General features: G+C 36.9%; 1 long non-coding RNA gene across 1 annotated transcript in view; it reads left to right on the plus strand.

The window, feature by feature from the left end:
* LOC118000744 overlaps nucleotides 1-21,119 on the plus strand; it is a 41,002-nt gene that overhangs the window by 18,384 nt on the left and 1,499 nt on the right. The window contains exon 2 of the long non-coding RNA XR_004676546.1: nucleotides 19,082-19,131. This is a non-coding gene — a long non-coding RNA (uncharacterized LOC118000744). The remainder of the gene's footprint in view (nucleotides 1-19,081; nucleotides 19,132-21,119) is intronic.

Genomic DNA, 21,119 nt, shown 5'->3' on the forward strand with positions numbered 1-21,119 from the left:
CATCCTAGAGCCAGGATTCAGTTTTACCTTTTTGAAATTTATATGAATTTAAAGATACAATATTTATTCTTTACTGCCTGGCTTTTTTTGTTTATAATTTATGCTCATCAGGGGCACCTGGGTGGCTCAGTCAGTTAAGCGTCTGCCTTCAGCTCTGGTCATGATCTCAGGGTCCTGGGATCAAGCCCCACATCGGGCACCCTGCTCAGCAGGGAGTCTCCTTCTCCCCTCTCTCTGCCCCTTCCCCCCCACTCATTCTCTCTCTCAATAAAATCTTTAAAATAATAATATATGCTCATCAGATTCATTTCCATTGTTCAAGTAACTGTAGCTCATTCATTTTCATTTCTGTATAGTACTCCATTGCATGGATAGATGAAACTTTACTGTGAAGAGAAGGTTGCTTCCAGTTTTTACCCATACAAATAACATGTTATGAAAGTACTTCTATGTCTCTTGGTACATACGTGAACACATTACAATTGAAATATTTACCCAGAAGAATTGCTAAGATAGGTATGCATTGTCTTCAACTTTAGCAGATCCTACCAAATAGTCCTCCAAAGGGGTATACCCATATATTGGCTCAGCGGTATAGGAGAGTTCCTACTGTACTCTTGGTACAGTGGTTGCCTTTTGCACTTTAGTCAATTTGTTGGGTGGTAAGATTTTTGTAATCATAAAAAGGTGAATTTTATCAAGCAAATAATTTTCTCCTTTTTTCTGTTAATGTGGTAAGTTATAACGACTGAATTTTTTAATGTTAAACCAACATTACCATTCTTGAGTAGACCCAACTCTGTTTTCACATATTATCCTTTTCATATATTGTCAGATTCGGTGTGCTAGCATTTTGTTAATGACTTTTGCATCTAGTGTCACAAATAAAATAGGAAAATACGCTGTAGTAGGCAGAATAATGCTCTCCTCCCAAAAATGTCCGAGGTCTAATCCTTGGAATCTGTGAATATGTTACATTACACAGGAAAGGGAAATTAAGGCTACAGGTGGAATTAAGGTTGTTAATCAGCTGACCTTAGAGAGTGTACCCTCAATTATCTAGGTGGGCCAACTGGAATTATAAAGTTCCTTAAAAGTGGAAGAAGGAAACAGGAGGTCAGAATGATGCAATATGATAAGAATTCAACTGCTATTATTGGCTCTAAAGATGGGGATGGGGGTCAAGAGCCAAGGAATGCTGGCAGACCTCTAGAAGCTAGAAAGTGCAAAGATTCTCCCCAGAACTTCCAAAAAGAAATGCAGCCCTACTAACACAATTTTAGCCCATTGAGAACAGTATTGGATTTTTAATCTAAAGACTATAAGTTCATTTGTTTTAAGCCACTGAATCTATTGTAATTTGTTACAGCTGCAGTAGAAAACTATTACATGAGCATAGGTGGAATTCCACAAAGAAAAGCAAATAATCATATTATCATATTAGTTTCTTGTAATAACCTTCTCAGTGTTTGACATCAAGGTTCTTGTGATCTCAAACAAAATGTTGAACATTCCCTCTTTTTCTCCTATCTCAAAGAGTTTGAAAAATACTCATTTTTTTCTTAAGTGTTTTGTAAAATTCATCACTGCAGCTATCTGGGCCAAGGGTGTTCTTTGTGTGAAGGTTTATTTGTTTTGTTTTTTTAAGTAAGCTTTACACCCAACACAGAGCTCAAACTCACAACCCCAAGATCAAGTCACATGTTCCACCTACTGAACAAGGCAGGCAGCCCTTGTGTAAAGGTTTTAATCACAAATTCAACCTACTTAGAAGCTATATGGAGACTCCAATGTTCTATTTCTTCTTAGGCTAGTTTTCCTAGGTTATATTACCCAGAAATTTATTTCAATTAAATTTTCAAATACATTTATATAAAGTTGTTCATGATATCCCTTTATCCAGTATCCTTACAATTTATGGTTATGTCATGTTCTTTTCTTGATGTTGGTTTTTGTGCCATCTCTTTTCTTAATCTTAGTATTGCAAAGAAGTTACAACATTTCATTTATCCTTTCAAAGAATCTACTTTAGGATATGTAATTGTTCTTTATTGTACTTTATTTTTTGTGTCATTAATTTATATTACCTTTATTTCTTCTTCTATGTTTTTAGGTTAAATTTGCTAGTCTTTTTCTAGTTTCTCACATTAGATGAGAAAGCTCACTGATTTTCAGAATTTCTTCTATTCTAGCATATGCATATCAAGCTACACATTTCCTTCTAAATAAGACTTAGGTTCATCTGTATCTCACAAATAAACAATACATAGTATTATATTTTTTATTATCATTCATTGTAAAATATTATCTAATTTCAGATTAGGTCCAAGAATTACTTTATGTATATATTTCCAAACATAAGGGATTTTTCTAGTATTTGTTGTAGTTATTATTGATTTCCAGCTTATTTATATTGTGATCAGAGAATATACTGGGTAGAATTTTAATCCTCTGAAATTTTAGGGAACTGTCCTTGATTCAGCATACAATTTTAATGTTTTGCATATACTGAAAAGAAGGTCTATGCTGCAGTTGTTGGAATCCATATATGCTTAAGTCTAATCATACTGTTCACATTTTCTACATATTTACTGTTGTGTGTGTGTGTCTTTTAATCTCCCTGCTTATTATATTAGTTATTCAGAGAGATATGTTAAAATCCCCCCTATGGTTGTGGATTTGTGCATTTCTCATTGTAGTTCTGTAAATTTTATGTGGCAGTTATTTCTTACTGCAAATTAATGAACTGGCATTCTGATCTTTACTTTAGCCTTCCATGAGTGTTATTTGGATAGAGTGAATCAGGCTCTTAAATGGCCCAAGTACCCACAAGAGTTACGGGTTCTCAAACCTTGTGCCCTGGGTCCTATTGTCAGTCTAGTGAAATGTGTGGGCATTGTCTCAGAATAATGTTTTTAAATGCATTAAATAAGAAAACAAATGAAATTATTTTAAAATGTAGTCAACTAAATGTTAAAAAATAAATTTGGAGGACATAGCAAAAGCAGTTCTAAGAGGAAAGTTTACAGCAATATAGATCTATCTTAAGAAGCAAGAAGTTACCAAAAATATAACCTTACAACTAAAGGAACTAGGGGAAAAAAAAAAAAGGGAACAAAGCCCAAAGTTAGTAGATGAAAGGAAATAATAAAGATCAGAGAAGAAAGAGAAACTAAAACAAAAACAAAAACAACACACGAAAATAAAAACAATAAAAAAGACCAATGAAACCAAGAACTGGTTCTATGAAGATAAAATTCATAAACCTTTAGCTAGACTCATCAACAAAAAAAGAGCACTCAAATAAATAAAATCAGAAAGAGAAGAATAACCAACACCACAGAAAAATAAAGGACTATAAGATACTACTACAAAACATTATATGCCAACAAAATGGACAACCTAGAGGAAGTGGATAAATTCCTAGAAACATATAACCTACCAAAACTAAAGCAGGAAGAAACAGAAAATTTAAACAGACTGATAACCAACAATAAAGTTGAATCAGTAATCAAAAAACTACCAACAAACAGAAGTACAGGACCAGGTAGCTTCACAGGTAAATTCGACCAGTTTATTTTTATTTTTATTTTTTTAAAGATTTTATTTATTTGACAGAGAGAGACAGCTAGAGAGGGAACACAAGCAGGGGGAGTGGGCGAGGGAGAAGCAGACTTCCTGCGGAGCAGGGAGCCCAATGTGGGGCTCTATCCCAGGACCCTGAGATCATGACCTGAGCCAAAGGCAGCCGCTTAATGACTGAGCCACCCAGGCGCCCCTCTACCAAACATTTAAAGAAGAGGTAGTACCTATTCTTCTCATATCATTCCAAAACATAGAGAAGGAAAACTTCCAAATTCATTCTACAAGGCCAGAATTACCATGATACCAAAATCAGATAAAGACACTACCAGAAAACAAAACAAAAACAAAAACAAAACAAAACTACAGGCCAATATCCCTGATGAAAGAGAAGTGAAAATTCTCAACAAAAAATTAGCAAATGGAATTCAAAAATATATTAAAAGGATCATTCACCATGATCAAGTGAAATTTATTCCAGGGATGTAAGGATCATCAAACCAATATACACAAATCAATCAACATGATACATCACATTAACAAAATAAATAAGAACCATATGATCATCTCAATAGATGCAGAAAACACATGACAAAATTCTACATCCATTCACAGTAAAAAAAAACTCTCAACAAAGTAGGTTTAGAGGGAACATACTTCAACATAATAAAAGGCCATATATGAAAAACCCAAATCAAACATACTCAATAGTGAAAAACTGAGAACTTTTCCTCTAAGATCTGGAATGAGACAAGGATGTCTACTCTCACCACTTTTATTTAACATAGTCCTGGAATTCCCACCCACAGCAATCAGACTCGACATAAGAGTCATTCAAAATGGTAAGGAGGAAGAGTGCCTGGGTGGCTCAGTTGGTTAAGCATCCAACTCTTGATTTCAGCTCAGGTCATGATCTCAGGGTTGTGGAATCAAGCCCTGCATAAGGCTCATGCTCAGTGCAGGGTCTGCTTACTCTGTTCCTCCCTCCACTCTCTAAGTAAAATCTTTTTTAAAAAAATTAGTAAGGAAGAAGTAAAATATTCACTGCTTTCAGATGACATACTGAATATGTATGGAAAACTCTAAAGACTCCATGAAAACATTTTGAATAAATGAATTCAATAAATTTGCAGGATACATAATCAGTATACAGAAATCTGGACTTCAAGGGAAGATGGAGGTGGAGGACGATGAGGATCCTAGGCTTACATCTAGATACACCTAGATGATACCCACATCAGTGTAAATAACCCAGAAAATGACCCGAAGATTGGCATAACAGACTCTCCACAGCTAAATGTAAAGAAGAGGCCATATCAAAGTGGGTATGAAGGGCAGACATGCAGTTGGGAACCAAACTGACTGCAGGACTGTCCACAGGAGGGAGGGATGCTGTAGCACCAAGAGGGGAGAGGAACAGATCCCATGCCAGGCATGGGGGACCCACACTGGGAAGACAAATTCTCATAACATTTGGCTATGAAAACCAGATGGGCTTAATTTCTCAAATTCCTACAATTCATGGGGCTTAACACCTAGAACTTAATTTTATTTTTTTAAAAAGGTTTATTTATATATTTGAGAGAGAGAGAGAAAACAAGTGGTGGGAAGAGGCAGAGGGAGAGAGAGAGAAGCAGACTCCCCACTGAGGAGGAAGCCTGACATGGAGATCGATCCCAGGACACAGAGATCATGACCTGAGCTGAAGGCAGATGCTTCACCGACTGAGCCATGCAGGTGCCACAACACCCGGAATTTTAAAAATCAATGAGCTTGCGATGGGAGATCCAGAGGGCATTGGGAGACTGAGTCCCCACCCTTGAAGAGATAGCGCAACAAACAGCACCACTGAGTGTACAGAAGCAGCAGTTTGAAAGATGCCTGGGGTGTACAGGAGGGGGACTTGTCTGCTAATCTCAGTGCTTGTGCTGGAGGGGCAGGGATCTTTGGAAGACCTCAAGAACAAAGGAGCTGGTGGGTGCCATTCCCCCCACCCCTCATGTCCCAGCATAGATACACCGACAACTGTGGGAACCAGCACAGTATGAACACTCCCATGTACCTTGCTGACAGCATGCTAACCCCCACACAATTCAGCAGATCTGTCCCCTCCAAACCAGCTTCAGCTCCATGTCCCCTCCCACAGCAGACCTGTGCAAAACTTGCTAACACAATGTGCCCCATCTCACACTCTCCTGTGAACCATTTCCTCCCAATCGGCCTCCTCCCATAGCAGACTGGCACAAACCTTGCTAACACTGCACCCCACACCCACATTCTCCTGTGGACTTGGCAAGAGTCCATCCAAAGTGGTGTCACAAGTGTGGCAGGGTGCAAGTAGCCCTGACAGGGGTCAGCACCACCCCAAAATGACTCTTGCCTCAGGAACAGAGAAAGATAACCACATACACCAGTTAGACTGCAGTCCCAGCTGTGGGCTGGGGAAGACATCTGCTCTGACTACAGGGCCTGCCCACCAATAAAAGCTTCTCAGACAACAACACAGGGAGAGTGCCCTGCAGTTCAATGCTACTGCATCTCTGGCAAACACCTGGTCTGACCCAACTCAAGGCCAGGCTGGCCCCAGACTTGCCCACTCACAACACAAGGACCAAACCCTGCCCACAACAGGTAATGAGAGCCATCACAGACAACTAGACTGAAGGCAAATATGGGAGCACTGTAACAGTAGGGTACACACCACACACACAGGAGATACCCATGAAGCTCCAGGTTCTGGGGAACAGGGCACATTGCACTGCAGGGCACTACAGGACCTCTTCTTCATAAGGCCACTACTTCCAAGAGTAGGAGATGTAGCTGACTCTCCTAACATATAGAAACAGACACAGAGAGAAAAAAATGAGGAGACAGAGGAATATGTCCCAAATGAAAGAACAGGACAAAATCACAGTAAGAGAGCTAAATGGAATGGAGATAAGAAATATGCCCAATAGAGAATTTAAAGTAAGAGTCATAAAGATACTCAATGGACTTGAGAAAAGAGTGGAGGACTTCAGTGAGATCCTTAACAAAGAGATAGAAGACAAAAAACAACCAATCAGAGATGAAGAACTCAATAACCGAAATTAAAAATACACAAGATAGAATAAATTGCAGACTAGAAGAAGCAGAAGAATGGAGGCGAGACCTGGAAGAGAGAGTAATGGAAATCAATCAAGCTAAACAGAAGAAAAAAAATAAATAAAAATGAGAATAGATTAACAGACTTAGAAACAACATCAGTATAATAACATTCACATTATCTCAGGAGAAGAGAGAGAAAATGGGGCACAAAATATATTTAAAGAAATAATACCTGAAAACATCCCAAATCTGCAGAAGGAAACAGAAATCCAGATATAGCATGCACAGAGAACCCCCAACACAATCAACACAAAGAGGTCCACATCAAGATACATAGTAATTAAAATGGCAAAAAGTACTGATAAAGAATTTTAAAAGCAGAATGAGAAAAGAAAACAGTTACATATAAGAGAAATCCCATAAGGCTATCAGCAGATTTTTCACCAGAAACTTTGCAGTCCAAGAGGGACTGGCAGGATATATTCAAAGTGCTGAAAGAAAAAACCTGCAACCAAGAATACTCTATACAGCAAGGCTATCATTCAGAATGGGAGAGAGTTTCCCAGGCAAACAAAAGTTAAAGGAATTCATCACCAACTAAATCAATCTTTCAAGAAATGTTAAAGGGGACTCTTTGAGTGGAAAGGAAAGACCATAAGCAGCAGAAAAGTAGGAAGCACAAAAGTGGTAAAATTAAGTATATCTATAAAAATCAATATACATTGGGGCGCCTGGGTGGCTCAGTCGGTTAAGTGACTGCCTTCGGCTCAGGTCATGATCCTGGAGTCCCTGGATCGAGTCCCGCATCAGGCTCCCTGCTCAGTGGGGAGTCTGCTTCTCCCTCTGACCCTCCCCCCTCTCGTGTGCTCTCTCTCAAATAAATAAATAATAATAAAATCTTTAAAAAAAAAATCAATACACACACACACACACGTAAAGTATAACACCATATACCGAAGATGTGGGGGAGAGGGGAAAGGAGTAAAAATTTAATTCTTTTAGAATGAGTTCAAACTTAGGTGACCATCAACTTAATATAGACTGCTATATGCATAAGATGTTACATATAAACCTAATGGTAACCACAATTCAAAAACCAGTGATATGCAAAAAATAAGGAGAAAGGAGTCCACAGGTATCACTCAAGAAAACCAGCAAACTGTGAGAGAAGAGAGCAAGAAAAGAACAGAGAACTACATAAACAATCATAAAACAAAATGCAATAAATACATACCTACCAATAATCACTTTTAATCTAAATGGACTAAACACTCCAATAAAACAAAACAGGGTGATGAAGTGGATAAAAAAAGCAAGACCTGGGGTGCCTAGCTGGCTCAGTTCATAGAGCATGCGACTCTTGATCTTGGGGTCATGATTTGGAGCCCCAGGCTGGGTATAGAGATTGCTTAAAAAATATTTTTTTAAAAAGCAAGACCTACCTATATGCTGCCTACAAGGGACTCATTTCAGACCTAAAGACACATGCAGATGATTGAAAGTAAAGACCTGGAAAAGCATTTATCATGTCTTTGACAGTGAAAAGAAAGCCTGGGTAGTAATACCTATATCAGATAAAAACAGACTTTATTTTTTTTTTTAAAGATTCTATTTATTTATTTGACAGAGAGAGAGCACAAGCAGGGGGAGCAGGAGAGGGAGAAGCAGACTCCCTGCTGATCAGGGAGCCCAACATGGGGCTCAATCCCAGGACCCTGGGATCATGACCTGAGCCGAAGGCAGACACCTAAACACTGAGCCACCCAGGCACCCCAAAAAAGACTTCAAAATAAAGACTGTAACAAGGGACAAAGGAGAACCCACATATTCATAAAGAAAAAAATACAACAAGAAGATATAACAACTGTAAATATTTATGCACCCAACATGGAAGCACCCAAATACATAAAGCAGCTAATAACAAACATAAAGGAAGTATTCAACAGTAATACAATGAGAGTATGGAAATTTAACACCCCACTTACATCAATGGATAGATCATACACACAGAAAATCAACCAGGAAACAGTGGCTTTGAATAACATATTGGACCAGATGGATCTAACACATATATTCCCATCTTTTTTCAAGTATGCACGGAATATATATTCTTTTCAAGAACACATAGAACTTTCCCCAGAATACATCATGTTAGGCCACAAAACAAGCCTCAACAAATTCAAGATTGAAATCATTCCATGCATCTTTTCCAGCCACAATGCCATGAACTTCGAAATCAATAAGTAAAAATCTAAAAAGACCACAAATACATAAAGATTAACTAACATGTTACTAAACAGTGAATGGATCAATCAAGAAATCAAACAGGAAAGCAAAAAATACGTGGAAACAAATGAAAATAAAAACCCAATGGTCCAAAATCTCTGAGATGCAGCAAAAGCAGTTCTAAGAGGGAAGCTTATAGCAATATAGGTCTACCTCAAGAAGCAAAAAAAAAAAAATCTCAAACAACCTAACCTTATACCTAAAGGAGGCTAGAAAAAGAAAAATAAGCAAAACCCAAAGCCAGTAGATGGAAGGAAATAAGAGATTAGAGCAGAAATACTAGAAATAGAAACTGAAAAACAGTTAAACAGATCAGTGGAACCAGGAGCCAGTTATTTGAAAAGATTAACAAAATTTTTATCCAGATTCATCAAAAAAAAAAAAAAAAAGAGAGAGAGAGAGAGAGAACTCAAATATCAGAAATGAAAGAGGAGAAATAACTGACACCACAGAAATACAAAGAATTGAAAGAGAATATGATGAAAAATTATACACCAAAAAATTGGACAACCTAAAAAAATGGTTAAATCCCCAGATACATATAACCTCCCAAAACTGAAACAGGAAGAAATAAAATTTGTACAGACCAATTACCAGCAATGAATTTGATTTAATAATCAAAAAACTCCCAACAAACTAAAGTCCAAGACCAGACTCCACAGGTGAATTCTGCCAAACATTTAAAGGGTTAATACTTATTCTTCTCAAACTATTCCAAAAAACAGAAGAGGAGGGAGAGCTTCCAAATTCATTCTATGAGGCCAGCATTACCCGGATACCAAAACCAGATAAAGGTACTACAAAAAAGAAAACTACAGGTCAATATCCCTGATGAACATAGATGCAAAAATCCTCAACAAAATATTAGCAAACTAAATCCAATGATACGTTACAAAAAAATGTTAACCACAATCAAGTGGAATTTATTGTTGGGATGCAAGTTTGGTTCAATATTTGCCAATCAATCAATGTGATAGATCACATCATTAAGAGAAAGGATAAACACCATATGATTACTTCAATAGATGCAAAAAAAGCATTTGACAAAGTACAATATCTATTCATAATAACAATCCTCAACCAAATTGGTTTAGAGGGAACATACCTCAACATAATAAAAGCCATATATGAAAAATCCACAACTAACATCATACCCAATGGTGAAAAAGTGAGAGTTTTTCCACTAAGATCAGAAACAAGACAAGGATGTCTACTCTCACTTTTATTTAACACAGCACTGGACATCTTAGCCACAGCAATCAGACTAGAAAAAAGAAATAAAAGGCATTCAAATTGGTAAGGTAGAAGTTAAACTTTCACTATTTATAGATGGCATGGACTACTAGGAAAAACTAAAGACTCCACCAAAAAACTACTAGAACTGATAAAGGAATTCAGTAAAGTCGCAGGATCCAAAATGAATATACAGAAATCAGTTGCATTCCTATACACTAATAATGAAGTAACAGAGAAATTAAGAAAAAAATTTCATTTACAATTGCACCAAAAATTAAAAAATACCTAGGAATAAACAACCAAGGAGGTGAATGACCTGTACTCTGAAAATCATAAAACACTGAAGAAAGAAACTGAAGATGATACACTAAGGAAAGATGATCCACGCTCATAGATTGGGAGAATATTGTTAAAATGTCCATACTACCCAAAGCAATCTACAGATTAAAGCAATCCCTCTCAAAATGCCAACTGCATTTTTCACGGAACTAGAACATATTATCCTAAAACTTTTATGAAACCAAAGAAGACCCCAAATAGCCAAACCAATCTTGGAAAAAAAAAAAAAAACAAAACCACAAAACTGGAGGTATCATAATTCTGGACTTCAATTTATATTACAAAGCTGTAGTAATCAAAACAGTATGGAACTGGCAAAAAATATATATATATACATTGATCAATGGAACAGAATAGAAAGTCCAGAAATAAACCCATGCTTAAATGGTCAATTAATCTTCAATAAAGGAGGCAAGAATGTACAATGGGAAAAAAGTCTCTTCAACAAATGGTGTTGGGAAAACTGGACAGCTACATGCAAAAGAATGAAATTGGACCACTTCCTTACACCATACACAAAAATAAGCTCAAAATGGATTAAGGACCTAACTGTGAGATCTGAAACCATAAAAATCCTAGAAAAGAGCATAGGAAGTAGTTTCTCTGACATCAGCTATAGCAACATTTTTCTAGATAGTTCTCCTGAGGCAAGGGAAACAAAAGCAAAAATAAACTGTTGGAACTACATCAAAATTAAAAGCTTCTGCACAGCAAAGGAAACATTTTTTAAAAACACAACCTACTGAATGGGAGAAGATATTTAAATGATATATTTGATAAAGGGTTAGTGTCCAAAATATATAAAGAACTTCTAAAACCCAACACCAAAACAAAAATAGCCCAACTAAAAATGGGCAGAAGACATGAACAGACATTTCTCCAAAGACATATAGATGGCCAGCATATACATGAAAACATACTCAATGTCAATAATCATCAGGGAAATGCATATCAAAACCACAATGAGATATCACCTCACACCTGTCAGAATGGTTAAAATAAAAAACACAAGAAACAACCAGTGTTGGCAAGGGTGTGGAGAAAAAAAGAACCCTCATGCACTGTTGGTAGGAACACCAATTGGTGCAGCCACTGTGGAAAACAGTATGGATGTACCTCAATAAATTAAAAAATAGAGTTAACATATGATCCAGGAATTCTACTACTGGGTATTTGCCTGAAGAATATGAAAGCACTAATTTAAAAAGATCTATGCACCCTATGTTTATTGCAGCCTTATTTACAATAGCCAAAGTACGGAAACAACCCAAGTATCCACTGATAGATGATTGGATAAAGAAAATGTGGTGTGTGCACAATGGAATATTATTCAGCCACACACAAAAAAAGAATGAAACATTGTCATTTGCAACAACATGGATGGATCTAGAGGATAAAATATTAAGTGAAATAAGCCAGTCAGAGAAAGACAAATACCATGATTTCACTCATATTTGTAGTTTAAGAAACAAAACAAAGAAAAAAGAGTTCAAAAAACCCCCGACTCTTAAATATAGAAAACGAACAGGTGATTACCAGAGGATAGGTGAGTGGGAGCATGGGTGAAATAGGTGAAGGGGATTACGAGCACACTTACTGTGATGAGCACAGAGTACTGTATAGAATTACTGAATCACTATATTGTACACCTGAAACTAATATAACATAGTATGCCAATTATACTGGAAATTTTAAAAAAAAGAATACATAGCAAAAAAATTTTAAAAAGAAAGAAATCTGTTGTTTCTATACATTAATAGCGAGGTACCAGAAAGAGAATTAAGAAACAATCCCATTTACAATTACACCCAAAAGAATAAAATACCTAGAAATAAATTTAACCAAGGAGGTGAAAGATCTATACTCTGAAAATATAAGACATTGATGAAGTAAATTGAAGACAACACAAACAAATGGAAAGATATTCCATGCTCATGAATTGGAAGAATTAACATTGTTAAAATATCTGTACTACCTAAAACAATCTACAGATTCAACACAGTTCTTATAAAATACAATAGTATTACTCACAGAACTAAAAAAAAAAAATCCTAGAATTTGTATAGAACCACAAAAGACTCCAAATAGCCAAAGCAATCTTAAGAAAGAACAAAGCTAGAGGTATCACAATCTCAGCTCTTAAGATAGCCTACAAAGCTATAGTAACCAAGATACTGTATAACTAGTACAAAAATAGATTGACCAATGAAACACAGTAGATAGCCCCAAAACAAACCCATGCTTATATGGTCAGTTAATCTCTGACAAAGGAGGCAGAATATGTAATGGAGAAAAGACAGTCTCCTCAATAAACGGTCTTGGGAAACCTGGGCAGCTACACGCAAAAAAATGAAGCTGGCCCACCTTCTCACATGATACACAAAAATGACCTCAAAACAGATTAAAGATCTAAATGTGACACCTGAAACCATAAAACTCCAAGAAGAAAACATAGGCAGTAATCTTTTAGACATTGGTCTTAGCGACATTTAAGGATAGGTCTTCTCAGATAAAGAAAACAAAAGCAAAAATAAACTATTGGGACTATACCAAAATAAAATACTTTTGCACAGCAAAGGAAACAATCAATGAAATGAAAAGACAACCTACTGAATAGAAGATATTTGCAAATGGTATATATATCCAATCAGGTGTTACTATAAAGAACTTCTGCAACTCAATACCAAAACACAAAACCAAAACAAATAATCTAATTGAAAAACAAGCAGAGGACCTGAATAGACATTTTTCCAAAGAAGACATCCAGATGGCCAGCAGACACATGAGAAGATGCTCGACATCACTCATCCTCAGAGAAATGCAAATCAAAACCACAATATTACCTCATACTGGGCAGAATGGCTAGTGTCAAAAAGACAGGAAATAACAAGTGCTGGTGAGAATGTGGAGAAAAGGGAAGCTGTGTGCACTGTTGGTGGGAATGCAAACTGGTGCAGCCACTGTGGAAAATAGTTTGGAGGGTCCTCAAAAAATTAAAAATAGAAATATCGTACCAACCAGCAATTCCACTGTTGGATATTTAACCAAAGAAAGCAAAAATACTAATTCAAAAAGACATTTGCATCCCTATGTTTATCACAGCATTATTCAAAATATCCAGAATATAGAAGCAACCTAAGTGTCCCTTGAGAGATGATAAATGGTGTGCGTGTACACACACACACACACACACACAGAGGAATATTACTCAGCCATAAAAAAGAATGAGATCTTGCCCTTTGCAACAACATGGATGAACCCAGAGGGTGTTGTGCTAAGTGAAATAAGGCAGAGAAAGACAAATACCATATGATTTCACTTATATGTGGAATCTAAAAAACAAAACAGAAATGGATTCGTAAATACAGAGAACAAGCTAACGGCTGCTGGGAGGTGGAGGTGGGAATTGGCAAAATAAATGAAAGTGATTAAGAGGTACAGACTTTCAGTTATAAAATAAGTCACAGGGATGAAAATACAGTATAGCGAAAAAAGTCAGTAATATCGTAATAATGTGGTATGGTAACTAAGCTTATGGTGGTAAACATCACATAACATATAGAATTGTCCAATTGCTACATTTTACAACTGAAACTAATATGTTGTATGTCAACTACACTCCAAAGAGAATTTTTAAATGTTAAAAAATAATTGTGATACTGTAACATAATTGTTTTTTTCCTGGTGCTTTCAATAACAAGATCTAATGGTGATTTTTAATCACCTCCAAAGTCTCAAACTAATGATAAGCACAAATAGCTCTTCAAGATCTCTGCCAAAACTGTTATGTGATATGAAGTATCTGTGACATTAATGACAAAGTAAGGTTCTGTTAATACGACTGTGGTTTACTGCCTATATCCTTATGGAAAATGTATGTTCCAAAATCCGTGAGACATTAGTGAAAATAAATTTGCAAATTTTTTCTGTCCAAATTCACAGGGACACTGAATTCTATTAAGAGGCTCATGTTTCTGGACCGTATGCTAAGAACCTCCACTTCAAACTGTCAAATCAAAGGTGGACCTTTCAGAAGGTGCTTTAATGGTGTTCTCGCCTCTAGGTCACTAATTCCTGTTTATGCAATTCTCATTCTTATATTTTCTTCCATCCCCCCTCCACGCTCTTGCTATTTCTCATTCTTCAGTTTAATAAAATGCATAATCCTCCCCCATCCCTCAAGCATCTTTTTTGCCTAACTTCACTATTTTAGTAAATTATATAATCATTTTTTAAGAAATAGGACTGTTTTCCTTCCTCAATCCTTATAGCAACATATTTCTATCATTGCATTTATCATATTAGGTTTGGCTTTATGGATATTGGTGTACTAGTCTTATCTACATTATTAAATGATAAATTTGTATAAAGCTTTACTCATCTTTGTAGTTAATGCAGTATGAATAGGTGCTCAATAAATGTTTGTATACTTTGTATCCAAAAAGCCTTACCTTCAAAAATTTTTTTCATCTTTAGATGAAATTGAGTAAATGGAAAAAAAAAAACTGCCTGATATTCCTTTTTTTTTTTTAAAGATTTTATTTATTTATTTGACAGAGATAGAAATAGCGAGAGCGGGAACACAAGCAGGGGGAGTGGGAGAGGGAGAAGCAGGCTTCCCGCCGAGCAGGGAGCCCGATGTGGGACTCGATCCCAGGACCCTGGGATCATGACCTGAGCTGAAGGCAGACGCTTAACGACTGAGCCACCCAAGCGCCCTGATATTCCTTTTTTATGGTCCTCTTTCTTGAATTATTTAAATCTAGATGAGATCCTGATTTTATTTATATTATCCAAAACCTGGAAACCATCTAAATGCCCATTTACAGAAAAATGGACAAACTGTGGTATTTTCATACAATGAACATTTTTAAAATTATTTTTTGATACATGAACAGGTGAATTTCAAAAGCATCATATTAAGAAAAAAGCCAGATACCAAAAAAAAAAAAAAATAGCCAGACACAAAGGCTTATATGTATTTTATTTTAAATGAAGTTCATTAATAGACAAAAATAATCCATGGTGATCGAAATCAGAGTAGTGGGAGTGTAGGGGCAGGATCTGACTGAAAAGAACACAGGACACCTTTTGGGATGATGGATTTAACTTCATCTTGATCTGGGCTGATGGTTACACAGGTGCATACATCTGTACACATTCATCAAACTGCATACTTAATATGCTTCCATTTTGCCATTGGTAAATTATACCTCAAAAGTTAAAGGAAAAAATATCTGCAGCATTTATAAGAAAACCTACTGGGCTCTAGTCTGTGCACTGAAGATAAAGCAGTAAACAAAACTGTGTGATAAAGAAGAGAAAAGCTGAATAATATATTGTGATTTTAAACTTCTTTGACCAGAGTAAAATACACAGCTAATAATGTAACTTGAATGACAACCTTTCAGAAACAGTCCTTGTTGATTTCCTATTTTTATTACAGCTTAATGTCTTTATTAGTACATTTTCTTAATATGCAAGTAGTAAATGCTCATTGCAGAAAATATAGAAATTCCAAATAAGCATAAAGAAGATTAATTATCCATAATCCCACCACAGAGATTATTTTCTTTTCATAATGGTTAAATAAATTATTTGTTCTACTATGGGCTATGTGCAAGTTAACAAGGAGTTTCTAACCATAAATTCCAGGATCCCTTTAACATTGAAAATATTCCATTCTAATCAATTCATCTCTCATTAAAGAAACAAACAACAAGAAACTCAACAGGGACAGGCTTTATGTATAGCTTTTCACAATAAATAAAGGGAAAAAGGATCTGTTCACATTTACAAAATAAATTTCAATCACATTAAAAAAATACACTAAGTTGGATGAAACATTTTTGACTTTGAGGATCCTTGATTTTAGTCACTTGTTTTGGAAATTTTCAATATGTAAAGGGTCCATATTCAACCTTACAGAGAAAACGGGGTGAAAACAGAGTCGGTCTTAAGAATCAAGTGTTTCCATGGGTCCCCACAGCCTGCAGCAGTGGCATTTCCTAATCAGGTTGGGAGAGAGGTCAGGCATTCTGTGGTCAGTGTATTTAGGAAACAACCTACAGCCACCTGGGTGGCTCAGTCAGTTAAGGGTCCAACTCATGATTTCAGCTCAGGTCACGATCTCAGGGTTGTGAGATCGAGCCCTGCCTCGGGATCCATGCTGGCTGTGGAGCCTACTTAAGATTCTCTCTCTCCCACTGCCCTCCCCCCACCTCAAAAAAAAAAAATTTTTTAAAAATAAATAAAAAATAGGGAACAGCATATGCCATTTCTTAGCCTAGGAAAATTTGCACAGTAGAGTGACGCTCTCAGAAGTCCTACAACGGGAAACAAAAACCTCCTTTTTGTTAAACATTTCCCAAACTTATTTGGCTACCTAAGCCACTCTTCCCCACTCTCAACAACTAAGAACATCTCAGAGTAAGGCCGCACAGTGGAAACACCAGCATTATCTGCTCATCATGATGATCCCCATCAGCCTTCCGCCCTCACCTCTAGATTCTTCCAGATACACCAGCCTAGCACCACAGCAAGGCCACTGCCACTCCCTGTTGACACCCTAGTGTTCCACAAAAGCCACACCTTGGTACATGCCACAGCACGGACACGCTACTCTCCTTCAGCCTCCCTCGCTGGTAAACACCTATTCGTCCTTCACGCTGCTCAGCTCTCTGCCCTGCTAGGGAGGCAGGGCCAAACCTTCCTCTAGACTTCCATCTTCCAGTGCAATTTGCATCATCACAGACCTTTCCACAATAGATTATAACTGACTGTCTTCTTGTGACTCCCTGTAAGTCTCAATGAGATCCCTCGATGGTAGGACCTTTCCCTTTTGGTCTTTTATTAAGGGAGACTGGCAGATAGAAGGTTCTTCCCCAATACTAGTTAAATGAATGATAATTGAATAGCAAATTATGACACCAGCTCTTTTCACAGAGGGGAATCAAAATAAAATAACTGTTAGATTAAGGTACCCAATATTCTTATTTCATCAGCCGATTTGTGGAGGCAGAATTCCTACCAAAAGTATACTTCTGAATGGCTCCAGATCCCTCCATTTGTTATCCAGTGGGAATGCAAATGGTCTTAATGCCACTAAATCGTATGCTTAAAAATGGTTTAAAAAAAAAAGCAATCAATATTATATTCTATGTAACTTGCCACAATTTTTTTTTTAAAGATTTTATTTATTTGACAGAGAGAGACACAGTGAGAGAGGGAACACAAGCAGGGGGAGTGGGAGAGGGAGAAGCAGGCTTCCCACAGAGCAGGGAGCCTAATGTGGGGCTCAATCCCAAAACCCTGGGATCATGACCCGAGCCGAAGGCAGATGCTTAACGACTGAGCCACCCAGGCGCCCTTGCCACAATTTTTAAAAAGCAAATGGAAACATGAAGTATTTATAAGTCTTTTTCCTCTGATTGTTGGGAGAACACCATAACTACATTAAAAACAAAAACAAAAACAAAAAAGAACCATCATTTTCTTTGGATAGACCAGCAATTTTAAGATGTGCTGGGCTGAGGGTAACACAAACAAACCAGAAGTGAAAAAGTTATACCAGCGAAGACACAAGTTTTTATTATGTAATTAAAACACAAAGAGCCCATTAGCCAGAGAAAACAAAGAAGCACTTCTACAAATGACAACCCCATTAGTCCCACTTAAATTGTCAGGGACAGCTTACAGCTCACAAGTGACTATAAAGTCAGTCCACTGGCTTTACAACAAAACACATTCTAGTACCACAAAAGAACTGTCTATGTGAGAGATTTTTATGTGGCTCATAAGCCTATTCCAAAAGATATTCCAGTAGAGGGGTTGCTGGAGTACTTTGATCCATGACACGCTTGTAATAACAGGTCCCCAAGGCATTTTCTCATAAATTTTCTTCAAAGGGGACAACACTTCTGGTTTGTTTTAGAATAATCTGTAGTAACTTTATAGGCAAGCTGCTTCTTTATTCTAGAACCTTAATCAAAAGCGCCAGTATTGCAGAAAAATCAACTACATTTAAACTTTAATCCATTATTCACATGACTTATAAACACACAGATCAGACACACTCTGGTAATTTTACTTTGGCTATCCTTAAAAATAAAGCACTTTTTAAATTGGCTTAACTAAGATTTTTCCAGGTTTCCCTTATAAGTAAGGTAACATGTAACTATGAGGAAAAGTGATCAATGAAGAAATACAATTAATCACATAAAATGTGCCAACACCACTAGACACTTTCCTAGAAACAGTTAAAGCATTGCGGGCAAATAGCATTAATAACAACTTTGTAGAACACAAACAATTCTAAAATTTTCTGTTCATATTTTGCAGCTATCCTTTTCTTAAATGTGAAAAGACAAAGAAAAAAGTATAATCCATTTACTTTCGTGATTTTGCAGGAGACAATAAGTTTAGTATACTCTGTCACCTTATTTTTATTGAAACTAAGGCCAAGGATTTCCATACTTTTTGTCGTTACCCCCATGATCTGCTATAGGCTACACTGAGTTAATGGATTTATGTTTTCCCTTACTTTTTGTAGACTGATAACCCAGGTTCATAAACTAGAAGAAACCAGTTCATCTAGAATGAGTAAGTATAGCCAAGTGGCCATCAGCTTCTTCCTCTTAGCCCCACTGAGCAATTAACGAACAGTTGAGCTCCACAGACACTAAACATTATCACCACCTCTCATTTCTGCTTTTTGCTCTGACCCTTTTAAGGCTATACCAAAGAGGTAAACTTTGCAGGTACCTAAATAATGAGAGGAGTATTTATCTGTTCTGCATGACCTTTTATGCTCTTTCCCTCATTATGGGGACATAACTTCCCTCAAACGATTCCAGTATCAAGTGCCATTATATTGCTGCTAAGTGATCTGCTCCTAAGGCCTAGTGTTTAGATGCTGACACATGGACTCCTTAAATACATCTTCCTTCCGCCTCTCTGCGCATTTCTCTGCCTGGTGCCATGACCAGGATTCTAAACTTGAGTTTTTGACTCATCTGTCTGTTGATTTCTTGAAGTTGACAGTTTGTCTGCCTGGACTGTGGATCTGGCCCATCCCTCACAGCTTGATCAACTTGCCCCAGACTTTGACTCCTGACATGCCAGACTCCTAATACCAATCAGCCTACCTTCTAGCTGACCCTAATACCAATCAGCACCTTCCAGATGCTGGCACCCCCAGCCTGCCACTGTCATTGTAACTTCTAGACCGGATAACCCATAAAATAATGAGCGTGCAGTTATTTTGCAGTTATGCTCCAAGCTACTTTGGCAGGTGGGAGAAGAAGAAACCAAAGATGCAGGCTTCACAATAAGGACTCTGATTCCAGAAGTGACATATATTAAGGGGAAGATTACACCCTCTTAGCAAAATGTGAATTATGCAGGAGATTCGACAGACTCTAGTATTTGACATATTGAATAAGGTTGATCATCAAAATATCGGTAAAGACAAATTGGGAACTGGTATCAGAACACTGCATATTATTTAAAGTATACAAAATTAGGACACCCAGGTGGCGCAGTTTGTTAGACATCAGACTCTTGATTTCAGCTCAGGTCATGATCTCAGGGTCCTGGGATCGAGCCCCATGTTGTGGGGCTCCCCACTCAGCAGGGAGTCCGCTTTTCCCCTCTCCCCCTACCCTGCTTGCTCTCTCTTAAATAAATAAATCTTAAAAAAACAGCATACAAAATTAGTAAATAGGGTGCAAGTTTGTTCATTCTTAACAAAGTGTTTTGCTTTCTTATAATCACAAATTCAAAAGAATCTCTGGATACATCATCAGGGTGATGGTGGAGACATCGCAAAATGGCATGTGTACAGTCTGCCATTTTTAATGCCAAACATGTATACAACACTTCCCCAACCACACGTATAGCCCACTGGCAGAAGCAGAATGCTGGAAACCTACAGGCTTCTGTGTAGGTTGGTGAAGCTCTCCTCTCACCATTTGAGTTATATATGATGACCAAGAGTTAGTAAGCTATTCAGACTAGTTTGACCTGTTATTTTAATTAAGGAATTTAATTATATATTATTCAAACTGGTGAAATAGAAGTTCAGAAAGAATGGTTTCTATGAAAACCAAGCCGAATGCCTTGGGAATCCTTGACAGAGGCAGGATGCCAAGACAAATGCTGTTGGATTAGGGGAGAGCAAGACAGCTATAAAAAAAATTAGAGGGAAATGGATAGAAATCTAGAATTCTACATTCAGAAGAGGTTTTAAGCTCTAGTATCATAAGGTCCTTAGTTTTATAAAACACACGTCAAAATACATTATGCTCATATGTTTCTATATGATTACACACCAGGTTGTAAGTAGGGATTTCCTGTTTTTGTAGTGTTTTGAAAGCAGTCATGGGAGTGAGGGGAGAGAAAAAAGATTATGAGAAAAAAGTTACACAATAAATAACATCATGTATAAAAGGAATCATGAAAGGATGGTCCTTAAACTATTACTAGTAGTTATCTTAGAACAATTTTAGCTTCCAAACATTTCTTTATGTTTAAATATTTTATGAGAGCTTTACATAATCACAAGAAAAATGAGGCTATTTTTCATTTTG

Source organism: Mirounga leonina, unplaced genomic scaffold (assembly GCF_011800145.1).
Source record: "Mirounga leonina isolate KUSES-001 unplaced genomic scaffold, KU_Mleo_1.0 Mir_53, whole genome shotgun sequence".
Lineage (NCBI taxonomy): Eukaryota > Metazoa > Chordata > Mammalia > Carnivora > Phocidae > Mirounga > Mirounga leonina.